This window comes from Hemitrygon akajei, chromosome 14 (assembly GCF_048418815.1).
Source record: "Hemitrygon akajei chromosome 14, sHemAka1.3, whole genome shotgun sequence".
Lineage (NCBI taxonomy): Eukaryota > Metazoa > Chordata > Chondrichthyes > Myliobatiformes > Dasyatidae > Hemitrygon > Hemitrygon akajei.
Genome location: NC_133137.1, coordinates 80,444,516 through 80,458,693, shown reverse-complemented (window position 1 = coordinate 80,458,693; position 14,178 = coordinate 80,444,516). Strand labels below are relative to the sequence as shown.

At 46.3% G+C, this 14,178-nt stretch overlaps 1 protein-coding gene across 3 annotated transcripts in view; it reads left to right on the top strand.

The window, feature by feature from the left end:
• The first annotated feature begins 223 nt into the window (after positions 1-223).
• LOC140738733 (metabotropic glutamate receptor 3-like) overlaps positions 224-14,178 on the top strand; it is a 179,113-nt gene continuing 165,158 nt past the window's right edge. For all 3 annotated transcript variants that reach the window (XM_073066457.1, XM_073066455.1, XM_073066458.1), the window contains exons 1-2: positions 224-284; positions 724-792. The gene's annotated coding sequence lies outside the window, so the exon portion shown is untranslated. The remainder of the gene's footprint in view (positions 285-723; positions 793-14,178) is intronic.

The window sequence follows — 14,178 nt, the reverse complement described above, 5'->3', positions numbered from 1 at the left end:
CTCCACCCACCCACTTCCACCGACCCGAGGGAAAGGGACACAGCATCCCGTCTGACCCTCTCCAAGACTGGGACGAAGAAGGAGGTGGGTAGATGGAAGGGGGGGGGGCTTTAACAGGCAGCCCCGGACCAATCAGGCGGCCGTTTCCCGGGTAACCAGCAGCGGATTGACTCGGGTTACCAGGAGACGGCAGCATCCGCAGCTGCGATGGGCAGCGCGCAAAGCATAAATGTTTGGGTGAGGGGACAGAGCCGGCAGTCGGTGCGGGAGCCGGCCGGAGCAAGGTGAGGTCTGAGAAGCCGCGTCCCCTACAGTGCACGCGCGTAACACCACCCTGCCGTGCACGCGCACAGCATCCACCCCTTACCCCCCACGTACAGCACCCACCCAACATCCACGTGCCTGCGTTCAGCACCCACCCCTCCGATGCACGCGCTTCTGCTCCCACCCACACCCCGTGCGTCCGCCCGGTGAACACTTGCCCCCTCCCCTTAACTCAGCGCACGCACCCGAGACCCGTCGGATCTCGCCGCCCTCACCGTGCCCGCGCTGTATACTCACCGGGACCCCACGTGCACGTGCCCCCCACCCCCCGCTCGCCATCCCACCCTCACTGTGCATGCGCTGCGGGCGTGCGCCCCCCGTCCCCTTCTTAATCCGCTGCCATCCCGTCACTCCTGCATCCACTGGAAGCTGACGAGCCCCCGTGTCGCTGTGTGACAGGTCCCGAACGGAGTCGCATCGTCCCGGAGACTGGGCATTGGCGGTCGGGACCGGGGTCATGTCCTGCCGGTGAGTGAGAGAGTGTGTGGGGTGTGGCCCCAGGGTGGGGGTGAGTTGCGAGATGCCGATGATTGTATCTGAGGTGTGGTGCCGTGATAGGGGGTCCCGGCGATTGTGCGTGGGTGGCTAGGGGTGGTTCTGACGTGTGGTGGAGGTGACTGGGGGTCCTGGAGAGAGACCCACCCAGTTCCATCCCCTAGAAAGTGTAGAAAAGGAGAGACTCCCCAACTGAATTGGAGAACTCTGACCTGGTCCTGTGTCTGCCCCGGAACGGTTCGAGCTCACACTGGCACTCGGTCCGCTCAATGGCTCCTTGAACCGGCCCGGCAGCGGGTTCGCCCAAAACTCTCCGCACCGTCCCAGCTACCCTGCAAACGTTGGTAACTTCGAACGTGCTGTCTCCGGCGGCGGGGTGCGAAAGAGGTCGGTTTGTGCAAGTGTTTAAATTTGCCTATTGATCCTTAATTTTTGCAATGTCCGGTTTTGTTGAATGATTACTCGTAAAAACAACAACAAAAAAACTACCAAAAAGCAGCGGGGTAATTGAAATGCAGAGTTAAAAACAGGCATTCAGTTTATTCGGGATTATTTCGATGCGAGTATCTATCTTTAACTGTCAGGTAGATAAGATGAAGGCTTTGCACATCTTTTGTGTCTGGGTGTAAAGGAACTGTGGAATGGGTTGTTCTTTATGGTAGCTAAAATGGTAAATGCAAGCAGCCATCGACTTCTACCAGCTTTGCGCAGATTGCAAAACTGAAAGAAAGAAAAAAATCATGGCTTTCCGTTTAATTGGAGGTGTTGCTGGGAACACACATGATGGGCCGAAGAGCCTGTTCCTGTGCTGTGCAACTCTGTGTTTAATCTGTAAGTAACTGCGGGGAAAAAAAGAGTGATTTTAGTATGCTGGTGGCTAAATCGTAAATAAAAATCAATGCCTTAACCGCGTGCTTTTAATAAAGATTTGATTACCTGTATAATTGACTGTAAATTCCCGCGGAGTGGTCACACTATTAGTGACCGCATTTGTCACACACCGGCTTACCGAGACCGCAGCACTGACCTGCGATTAGTGGTTGAGAACAAGTTAGAGGCTCTGCCTGGTGGAAGCGTTTTGAGGCATTAATGCTCGGATTGTTGTATTTTCTATCCAAATTTTCGAGGGATACTGATAATCGGTATGGATCCTACGCATTCTGGGGGATCATACGAAGCCCTGAGTTTGCACAGAGTTTGTTCAGTATCCTGTGGGGTGTTAAGTTAACCTTTCAGAGTTCCTCTGGCGTGCATCGAGTTTCTGTGGATGCATTTTCGCGTGGTTATTGTTTGGATCTTTGGTACAGGGATCCGCATAGCTATAACAGTAACTCCCCACACGTAATGCTTCTGCGGGAGAAACGCTCTCGCTACCACTCGGACCAGAATGAAGAAGTAACGAGTTTTTTTTTATCACTATCTGGATTTGAGTAGCTTTTCAGCTGCCACTTCTCTCCAAGCTGACAGCGACAATATGAATGCAGAATAACTTCCAGACAGCACCCTCGCCGTCTGCTCTGCAACTAAAACGTTAAAACTTGCTGAGCTTCGGGGTGAGGTGGGACGGGTTTTGGCTGGAGCGCCGTTGGTTCTGACAGAAGTGCAGAATAACGAGAGGGACCTTGCTTCCGGTGTATATTCCGGTTAATGTAAAGTTTTTGAGTCTCTGCATTTCAGGAGAGAGAGGGGAGGAAAGTCTAAAGATGATGATGTTTGGGGCAACTTTGTCCAAGATGGCGCTGGTGAAACACGGCGAAGTGTTGAGGGCTGCTTGCAAGATATAAATCCCAGGGTTGTATTTGGTGACATTTACATACTTTGATAATGTTTATTTTGAACTTTGAAGATTTATTTTACAGAATGGTGGGTGTCTGGAATGCGTTGCGAGGTGTGGTGCTGAAGGCAGATGAATAGTGGCTGTTAGATGCACGAATATCCAGGGAATGGGGAGGTATGGAGGTGATTTAAGAAGTTGGTAGATGCTCAGTTATCCAGGGAATGGGGGGATATGGGTGGATCGTGTGCGGGCAGAAGAGATTTGATTTTAATTTGGCATTGAGCTTGGCGTGGGCTGAAGGGCCTGTCCCTGTGTCATATTGTTCCACATTCTGTACAAATTTCTTTCATGCTGGGTTTACCGGCCTCGACTCGCTGGTGACAAAAAGCACCGTAAGTGATCTCAGCCGCTTGGGTCTATGGAGCAGCAAGTCGAGCAAGGACCACAGCTAACCTTTGGTCAAGCTCTTGTCCCTGGGGCAGTGGGCAATGAGCTCATGGCCGGACTCTGGGTTTGGATCAGGATCAAGTTTAATTTCACTGGCATATGTGTTGTTTAAAATGTACATTATATACTGCTATATATTAAATGAGTACTGCATGAAGGGAGCAGAGAAAGAAAACACAGTTGTAAGGTAGTGTACATAGGTAGGCAATGTTTTCAGGGCTGGACGCTGGTGGACCAGTGGGAGATCTTGGCTGATGAGATGCTGTCATTCCATTGAGGTAGCAAAGTGAAGGTCCAAGTTCACTTTCAGATGACTGTAAAACCTCACTCTGCCTTGGGTCAGTGGGATCCAAATGAAATCACTGAGTTTATTTGTTGCCATCTGTCTTTGAGCTGTTTTTAGACTTCACCTTCCTACGAGCACGCAACAATAGGCGCTAATGTCAGAAAGCTGGCCGATATTTGTTTTTGTATCGGGGTCGCGACAACAAATTGCCTGGTCATTAACACGAGAAAATTTGCAGACACTGGAAATCCAGAACAACGCACAAAATGCTGGAGGAGCTGGGCAGGTCAGGCAGCATCTGTTCAGGGGAATGGAGAGTCAATGTTGCCAGCTGAGACCCTTCATCAGGACTGGCCAGTGGCAGCCGCATTCAATAAAAACTTTTTACTTCTGAATTCAAATCGTTTAACTTCAGTTTGTATGTTAGCTTGAATATTAGCTTCTTGCAGCAGCACACAGTATATTTAATGACAGTCATACCTTATGTCCAGCCAAGTGCTTAGCATCACTTTATGGACATGCAATCAATACATGTATATGTGCGTGTATGTATGTGTGTATATATGTATGTGTGTGTGTATGTGTATATATATATATATACGTATATATGTGTGTATATATATATATATATATATATATATATATATATATATATATATATATATATATGTATATATATACACACACACACACTAGTGTATTTATATTTATGGTGTTAATTATTATTATTGTGTTACCTATCATGGTTTTTTGTGCTGCATTGGATCTGGAGTAATAATTATTTCATTCTCTTTACACTTGTGTAAAGAAAGTTACATTAAACAATCTTAACATATAATTTGTGTTTGCAAACAACGAGTTTCTGCAGATGCTGGAAATCCAGGTCAACACACACACTGGAGGAACTGAGCAGGTCAGGCAGTATCTATGGAGAGGAATAAACAGTTGATGTTTCAGGTCAGAACTTTCATCAGAACATAATCTCATGTTTATGGATCTCTGATGCAATGTTTTGACCCAAAGCAGTGACAGTTCCTTTCTGAACCCTTTCCTCGCCCTCCCGACTCTGCAGATGCTGCCAGACGTGCTGAGTTCCTCCAGCAGGTTGTGTGGGGCTCTGGATTCCAGCACCTGCAGCTTCGTGCCTCGGACTGCAGTAAATATTGGAATTGTCCACCTTCCTAAAATAAGGAAGCTGATTTGTTCTTTTAAGCCATACATTGTCAAGATGATAGGGGCAGTAGTTTCACCTCTTGCGATAGCTTAATGTAATAATCTTCAAATTATCCTGTTTCCCTAAATATAGATTAAACAACCACCCAAAATACCAATCCAGAACACTTACTGCCTACGCTGCTTCAGCTTATCATGACTCAGTTTTTATCTGTACTGACAAAGAAATTGTATTAATTATATTCAGTTCTGGTAGCCTCATTATAGGAAGGATGTGGAAGCTTTAGAGAGGGTGCAGAGGAGATTTACCAGAATGATGCCTGGATTGCAGAGCATGTCTTATGAGGAAACATTAAGTGATCCAGGGCTTTTTTCTTTGGATCGAATGCTGAAAGGTGACTTGATAGAGATGTACAAAATGATGAGAGAAGATAGCCAAAGACTTCTTCCCAAGGTGGAAATGGCTAATACAATGTGGGGGCATAATTTTAAAATGATTGAAGGGAAGTATAGGCAGAGATGTAAGAGGTAGCATTTTTAAGCATGGTGCTAAGTGCACAGAACTGCCACCAGGCATGTTGGTAGAGACAGATCTATTAGGGACATTTAAGAAACTCTTAGATAGGCACATGAATGATAGAAAAATGTAGGGCAATGTGGGGGAGAAGGATTAGATTGCTACTGGAGTAGTTTAAAGAGTCAGGAGAACGTTATGGACTGAAGGGCCTGTGTTATGTTTATTTATGTACAACTCCTTTGCACACACCCTTCTGAGTTGCAGTGATGTGGAAGACCAGAACTGTATGCAATATTCCAGCTGTGGCCTGTTAAGCATTGTACACATTTGCAGTATAGCCTCCCTGTTGTATTCTGTGGCTGAGCTAATAAAGAAAGCTTTGTGTGTGCCTTTTAACCACCTTCCTAATCTGTCCTGCTGTCACTAGTCAGATGTGACCTTCCCTTAAATCCATTCCAACTGTCCCTGATCAATCTCTGTCTCTCTAAATGTAGGATTAAACTGTCTTCTGTGTGGACTCCAGCCATTTGCCCACCTAAAGAGGAACTAACTGATGTATAATTGCTCTTTCTATCCCTTTGTATTTTTAAACAACTGCTGGAAAAAAAATCTCTTGGCATTACTGTTTTTTGCAAGAAATTCTAGGAACACTGTGTGCATCTTGATATCACAATCCAGGAACCGGAGCATATCAGATTCTTGACTTGTTCTGTCATTCAGTGAGTGATACACTGGTATATACACTCAGTAGCAACTTAATGCATAAAGCATGCAGACATGGTCAAGAGGTTCAGTTCTTGTTCAGACCAAACATCAGAATGGGGAAGAAATATGATCTAAGTGACTTTGTCTGTGGAATGATTGTTGGTGCCAGATGGGGTGGTTTGAGTATCTCAGATACTGCTGATCTCCTGGGATTTTCATACACAACAGCCTTGAATTTAGAGAATGGTGTGAGAAACAAAAAAAAAACACCCAGTGAACAACAGTTCGGTGGGCGAAAACGCCTTCTCAATGAGAGAGCAGAGGAGAATGGCCAGATTGGTTCAAGCTGACAGGAAGGCGACAGTACTCAAATAACCATGTGTTACAACAGTGCTGTACAAAAGAGATCTCTGAATGCACAGCACGTCAGACCTTGAAGTGGATGGGCTACAACAGCAAAAGACTGCAAACATGCACTAGTGGCCACTTCATTAGGTGCAGGAGATATTTAATAAAGTGGCTACTGAATGTAGAGTCATAGAGCACTACATCCCAGAAGCAGGCCTTTTGGCCCATCTAATCCATGCTGAACTGTTATTCTGCTGGGTCCCATCATCCCCCTTCTTCCCCTCCCCCCCCCCCAGGATTATAGCCCTCCATGCTCTTCTCAGCTTATCCAAACTTCTCTTAAATGTTGAAATTGAACCTGCATTCACAACTTCTCCTGGCAGCTCATCCACCAGCCTTCAATGCTTTGCCTTTCACTTGTCAACCAGAGGACATAGGAGCAGAGACAGGCTCTTCAACCCATCGAATCTGCTGCACTGTTCAATCATGGCTGATATATTACCCCTCTCGATCCCATTCTCTTGCCTTCTCTTCATAACCTTTGACACCCTCACAGATCAAGATCAGGGAGGAGGCTATGTAGCGTCCACGCCAGGGCCACCAGGCACAAAGCAGGTACTTTCCCCAAGCAGTAAAGCTGATTAACACAACACACACAAAATGCTGGTGGAACGCAGCAGGCCAGGCAGCATCTATAAGGAGAAGTGCTGTCGACGTTTCGGGCCGAGACCCTTCGTCAGGACTGATTAACACCTCCACCCGCTAACCCACCCCTCCACACCCCATCCACCACTACTTTATCATTTCAGTCACCTTATGTACAGACACTCCTGTGCCTAACATCAATTTATGGACGTAAAATCAATCAATGTATATAAGCTATCTGGTATATTTATATTTATTGTGTTATTTTTTATTATTGTGTTCTTTATTCTGTTTTTTTATACACTGCTTCAGATTTGGAGAAACACTTATTTTGTTCTCCTTTACACTAGTGTACTGAAAATGACATTAAACAGAATCAGAATCAGGTTAAATATCACTGACACATGTCATTAAATTTATTGTTTTGCAGCGGCAGTACATTGTAATTTATAGTTTTTTATTATGCGTTGCAATAAGAAATATATATAAAAATAATTTAAGTAGTACAAAAAGAGCAGGAGGTGGTGTTTGTGGGTTCATTGTCCATTCAGAAGTCTGTTGGCAGAGGGGAAGAAGCTGTCCCTGAAACACTGTATGTGTGTCTTCATGCTCCTGTACCACCTCCCCGATGGTAGCGATGAGAAAAGGGCATTACTAAGAATCTGGTGGTTCTTAATAATGGATTCTACCTTCTTGTGACATCACTTTTTGATACCTGTGTCCTCTCTGCTGGGGAGGCTCGAGCCCACAACAGAGCTGACTGAGTTTGCAAACTTCTGCAGCTTTTTCCGATACTGTGCAATGGCCCCTCCATATTAGATGGTGATGCAAGCAGTTGGAATTATCTGCACAGTACATCTGTAGAAGTTTGTGAGTCTTTGGTGACATGACAAGTCTCCTCAAATTCTTAATTATGGAATTATGCGCTGTGTCATACAACATGGGCCATCATGGTCTCCATGACTATGATTGTTCTTGGCAAATATGTCTACAGAAGTGGGGTTTGCTATTGCCTCCTTCTGGGCAGAGTCTTTACAAGACGAATGACTCCATTATCAATATTCTTCAGAGGTTGTCTGCCTGGCATCAGTGGTCGCATAACCAGGACTTGTGATATGCACCAGTTGCTCATACGACCATCCACCACCTGCTCCCATGGCTTCACATGTCCCTAATCGGGGGGCTAAGCAGCTGCTCCTCCTTGCCCAAGGTGACCTGCAGGCTAGCGGAGGGAAGGTACGCCTCACACCTCCTTTGGTAGAGATGCATCCCCCCCCCCCACCCGGCCAGATGCACATACAGATTCAAAGACGCTTAAAAAGATTTGGGCAAATTTAGTGAGTGGTGATGGCATCCATGGATCAGGCCTGGGCAAGGTTGTATGGAAGACTGGCAGTTGCCCAAGCAGCGAGTCTCCCCTCTCCACACCAATGATATTGTCCAAAGGAAGGGCAAGGGCCGATGCAATTTGGCACCAGTGACATTGCAGTTGTCAGAGCGAGGTTGAAGGCAACGTTGGACTGCCTTAGGGACTCCAGTTCCGGATTTGTCCTCAGGGTTTACTCCCAAAGCCTTTCCCATGAGTGGGTATGGCCGCAAGGCAGCGGAGGTTTGAAATCAGAGTTTTCCCCCTCTTAGATGGACCGCCTTCCCAGGCTGACAAGCTCCGTCTACCCAAAATTTTAGTGAGTAAATACAGGAGAATGTGGATAAGTATGAAATTATCCATTATGATGGAGAAAGGCAGTGTACTACTAACGTAACTGATGGTTGATGACAGGAGAGACCAGAGTCTCCTTGTTAACCAGCCACTGGCAACAGGCATTGTGCTGGTACAGGGCAAAGAAATGGTTTTCATTCAAAGAGGTTTTGAGTAGGAAGAAAGGTGCTTAGCTGCAGTTACATGGTTACATAGGGTCTTATTGATAGCACACCTAGAGGATAGTATATGATTTTAAATCCCCTGACCCTGGAAAGAATATACTTGTCATAAAGAGTGGCTCCTGATGGAACAGCAAATCCTGAAAGCTACTGCGGATGCTGGAAATCCAGAGCAACACACACAAAATGCTGGAGGAGCTGAGACCCCCTCATCAGGATGGAGGCATCATTGTACAAGGAGAGATTGGACTGACCAGGCCCAGATTCTTCATGGCTTAGAATGATGAGAAGGGTGCTTACTGTAATGTATGAACTACTGCAAGCTATCAACAGTCTGGATGCAGGTAGGATGATTCCTCTGGCTGGGCTGGAGAGTGAAACCAAAGGTCACCATCTCAGGATATCAGGCTGTGGAGAATTGTGTTACTTGGAGGTGAACCTGTGGAATTCCCCACTAAAGGAGGGTGTGGATCTCATTGCCAATTTGATTGAAGTAGGTGATAAATGGATTTCAACACAGAAATGGAGTGAGAGAGAGCATGGACATGGTATTGAAGATCAGCCGCAATTACCTGACTCCTGCTTTTTATGAATTGCAGTTATTTGTCAGTATTTCAAAGGGCACAGGAAGGGGTGTCAGAGGGTTGGAGAGTTGCTAACATTGTATCACCATTCATGAAAAGGGGGGAGATAACCAGGAAACCACAGATCAACCAGTCAAGCGTTAGTGATAGTAGATCAGTGGAAACTAACATCAGGTGCCATAGGGAAAGGTGCCAAAAAAGGTCAGGGAGATCATGAAGAATCTCATCCAGCCTGCTTATAGACTGTTAGTCCTACCCCATCAGGGAGGAGACTGAAACATCCACCCCAAGACCACCAGACCCCCAAGCAGTGAGGTTGATCAACACTTCCACCCATTAACCCACCTCTCCACTCTCACTACTACCACTACATGCACATCATTTAATGTCACGTTTTTGCACACACTCACACTCTCACACGCACACTCTCACACGCACACTCTCACACGCACACTCTCACACACACTCACACTCAGGCACACTCACACACGCACACTCACACACACGCGCGCGCACTCACACGCGCACTCACACAAGTCTATGTATACAAGTTACTTATACCTATACAATTATTTTTAAATATTTTTTGTCTTTTTAAATGCATCAGATCTAGAGCCACAATTACTTTGTTTTCCTTTACAATAATTGACAATAAACAACTATTGACAGTAAACAATCTTGATCATAATGTGGAGTTTGAAAATTCTGCTTTCTAGAGGAAAATAATAATTCCCCTCCATAGATGCTGCCCGACTTTGCTGAGTTCCTCCAGTGTTCTGTGTCCCTAACAAATCCAACTCCCTTTTCGATCAAAGCTACTGAGTTTCAAAATCCTTTTAAATCAAGGGTTCCGAACCTAATGGCAAGACTCCGTGTCATAACAAAACTTCGGTAACTCCTGTTTTAAATAATTTCTAATGCTAAATGCTTGATACAAAACTATCGGAAATTTCTCACTTAACTGAGTTCTTTACAGAGAAGCTTTGCTTCAATAAATAGTGTACTTCAGTGATCGTTCACGTGTGCAGGACAGTGAGTATGGACTCCAGGGAGAGCCTGAGACTGATTTTGTTTCAATAAATTAAACACTCTGTCAAAGTTCAGAAACATAAAGCAAAGGACAGGAAAGAGTTAGCAATGGAGAGAATGGTTGCTGCTGTGGCAACCAAACAGATATGCGGGAGGATATTATCGGGCTAGGGTATTGAGGAAAGTTCTTTCAGGTCCTCTCCCACTCACTGAGTATTATAATCCTACTCTTGCCCGCAATGGCAAACCTCAGCAGTACCAAGGCATCACCAGAGAAACTGCCTGCCTATGGATTCTGCCTATGCATCCCACTGCCTGGGTAAAGCAGCCAGATATTCAAAGACACCCCCCCCCCCCCCCACCAAACACACCCCTGGCATTCTCTCTTCTCCCCCTCCCATCAGGCAGAAGATACAAAAGCCTCGAACACACGTACCACCAGGCTCATGGACAGCTTTTACCCTGATGTTAAGACTATTGAGCGGTTGCCTAGAAGAATAAAGATAAAAGATTATAAAAATAATCCTTATTTATTACATATACACTATAATATCAAAATATACTGTGAACTGTGTCATTTGTGTCAACAGCCAACATAGTGGAAACATTATTTTGTGTTCCTTTGTTTTGTGGCTGCCTGCAAGAAGACGAATCTCAAGATTGGATACTGTACAGGAGATATACTTCGATAATAAATATACTTTGAACGCAGTCTGATAATGTGTTGGGAGCAGCCCACAAATCTCGCCTTGCTTCTGGCGCCACCATAGCATGTCCACAGCTCACTGACCCTGACCCTTGCATCTTTGGAATTCATTGCCTCAGCCAACCTTGGAGGCCAAGTCACTGGGTGTATTTAAAGCAGAGGTTGATGGATTTTTGATTAGGAAATGTTTCAAAGGGAGAAGGCAGGTGAATGGGATTGAGGAGGACAATAAATCAGCCATGATGGAACACTTGAACAGACTTAATGGGCTGAATGGCCTCATTCTGCTCCAACATCTTATGTTCTAATGGTTTAATTAGTTTGTTGCCACTGCACTGAGCTACAGTGAAAAGTTTTTGTGTGCTATTCAGACAGATCATTCTGAATACATTGTGTGTATATATAATATGTATGTGTGTATATATGATCATGCGTGCAAATCATTCCTAATACAGTATATACACAGGTTCACTGAGGTAGTACGAAATGAAAGTAAAGCCAATGCTGAATATGGTGTTACAGTCACAGAGAAAATCTAGCAGAGGAAATCTGTCCAAGAGGGAGCTGTAACATAAGCGAGCGATGTCCACTATGACATAGAACAAGCGGATCTGCGAAAGGAGAGACTGATCACACTAACCACAGGTGCTCCTGCCCACACTGTACCAGGACAGGTGGAGCCCAGACCAGCCTCTGCGAAAGGAGAGACTGATCACACTAACCACAGGTGCTCCTGCCCACACTGTACCAGGACAGGTGGAGCCCAGACCAGCCTCTGCGAAAGGAGAGACTGATCACACTAGCCACAGGTGCTCCTGCCCACACTGTACCAGGACAGGTGGAGCCCAGACCAGCCTCTGCGAAAGGAGAGACTGATCACACTAACCACAGGTGCTCCTGCCCACACTGTACCAGGACAGGTGGAGCCCAGACCAGCCTCTGCGAAAGGAGAGACTGATCACACTAACCACAGGTGCTCCTGCCCACACTGTACCAGGACAGGTGGAGCCCAGACCAGCCTCTGCGAAAGGAGAGACTGATCACACTAACCACAGGTGCTCCTGCCCACACTGTACCAGGACAGGTGGAGCCCAGACCAGCCTCTGCGAAAGGAGAGACTGATCACACTAACCACAGGTGCTCCTGCCCACACTGTACCAGGACAGGTGGAGCCCAGACCAGCCTCTGCAGCCAGCTGAGGACCCAGCAGTCGACAGCCCCTCGGGAGAACGTCATACTTGACTCCAGTGATCGTTCAACAATGCAGGTAGAGAATGTGCAGGGGGCTCTGATGAAGTAGACTGAGAGATCGAGTTAATTATTATTTGTACAAGATATCAGTTCAAGAACATGAGAAAATCTACAGATGCTGGAAATCCAAAGCAACACACAAAACGCTAGAGGAACTCAGCAGGTCAGGCAGTGTCTTTGGAAAAAGAGTAAACAGTCGACATTTCGGGATGAGACCCTTCATCGGGACTTTGTTCAGGAGTCTTATAACAATGGGATAAAAGCTGACCTTGAGCCTGATCGTACGTTTTTTCAGTCCTTTGTACCTTCTGCCTGATGAGAGGGGGAGAAGGAATATCTGGGGTGGGATATTTGATCATGCTGGCTGCTTTACTGAGGCAGCGAGTGTCGTCAGTGCGTGATGTGCTGAGTTTTTGCAACTCTCTCCAGTTTCATGCAGAAATGATCAGCATGGTTTGCTTCAGAGAAGCTGCACGAGCTGGCCAGTTTATTAGGGATGCCTGTGCAGCATGTCAATGCAAATATTTTATCAGCCAATCACATGGTGGCAACTTGGTGCATAAAAGCATGTAGACAGGGTCAAGAGGTCCAGTTGTTCAGACCAAACATCAGAATGGAGAAATATAATCTCAGTGACTTTGACCGTGGAATGCTTGTTAGTACCGGACTGGGTAGTTTGAGCATCTCACAAATTGCTGATCTCCAGGGATGATCATGCACACCAGTCTCTAAACCAGGGGTTGGCTCTCAATTTTCTTGGAGATGGACCGAGGTTTGGAATCTCTGCTCTGGAGTTTACAGGGAATGGTCTGACTAAAAAGAAGAAGAAGAACGTGACTGGATCTTCTGTGGGTGAAAATACCTTTTTAATGAAAAGGCAGAGAAGGGGGTTCAGATTGGTTCAAGCTGACAGGAGGGAAATGGCAACTCCAGTAACCCCACATTACAGCAGGGTGACAGAAGGGCAACTCTGAACAGACAGCACGTCGAACCTTGAAGCGGATGGGCTACAGTAGCAGATGACCACACTGGCTTACACTGTACCTAATGAAGTGGCCGCTGAGACTACATGAAGAGACTAAATCGGCACACCAAAGTTGGTCGATTGGCCTGCCCAGAGCAGTACTGTTCTGTGTTTTAGATGAGTGACTGTTCACTAGTTGACAATTTAGGCAGAAACATTTTGATGGCAAAATATTATCCTCTGTTTTTAAGCCTGACACCCATCGGGGGTGACACGATAGCGTAGCAGTTAGTGTAACGCTATTACAGCGCCAGTAAGCAGGTCAAGATGGCGCTGAGCTGCGGTCTCCTTTGTGGTCGTGACTCAGACTTAGTTGCTTTCAGGTTGTAGAGATGGTGTTGGGGGTCAGATTAAGATTTGAGGTCAGGGACTTGGGGGAGTTGGAGGTCAGGCCAGAGTCTCTGCTCCATGCTCGAAAGCCAGCAATGTGGATAAGAGGCAAAGGACATCCATGGTCAGATGTTAGGCTGGCATTCAGCGGGGACGAAGTGGTCTTCCAGGCCAACGAGTCGTCGTCATCAGGTTCCGGGATTGGAGTTCTGTGCAGGCAGAGCTCGAGGGCAGCCAACACCCCCAGTTACGCAAAGGCATTGGGACGAGAGTTTGACGTCCTGGCCATCGGGGAGCCTGGTGTTCAAGGCCTAATGTTCCTGGTCGAAGTCATCGAGAAGTCCAGTGTTCGAGGCTTGGTATTCAGGGTCCTGCTCATCAGAGAGGCTGGTGTTTAGGTTTCTCTTTCATCGTGACTGATGTGTCCTGGAATCAATACCAAAGATCAGTCGGATGTCCAGAAATTAAGGCCTGATAGCCAGAGACCAGAGTCTGGTATTCTCTGCATGTCCACTGAGGAAGTTAAAGGCCTAGTTTCTGCGAGTCAAAGTGCACTGAAAGGTTGTGTGTGTGTGTGTGTGTGTGTGTGTGTGTGTGTGTGTGTGTGTGTGTGTGTGTGTGTGTGTGTGTGTGTGTGTGTGTGTGTGTGTGTGTGT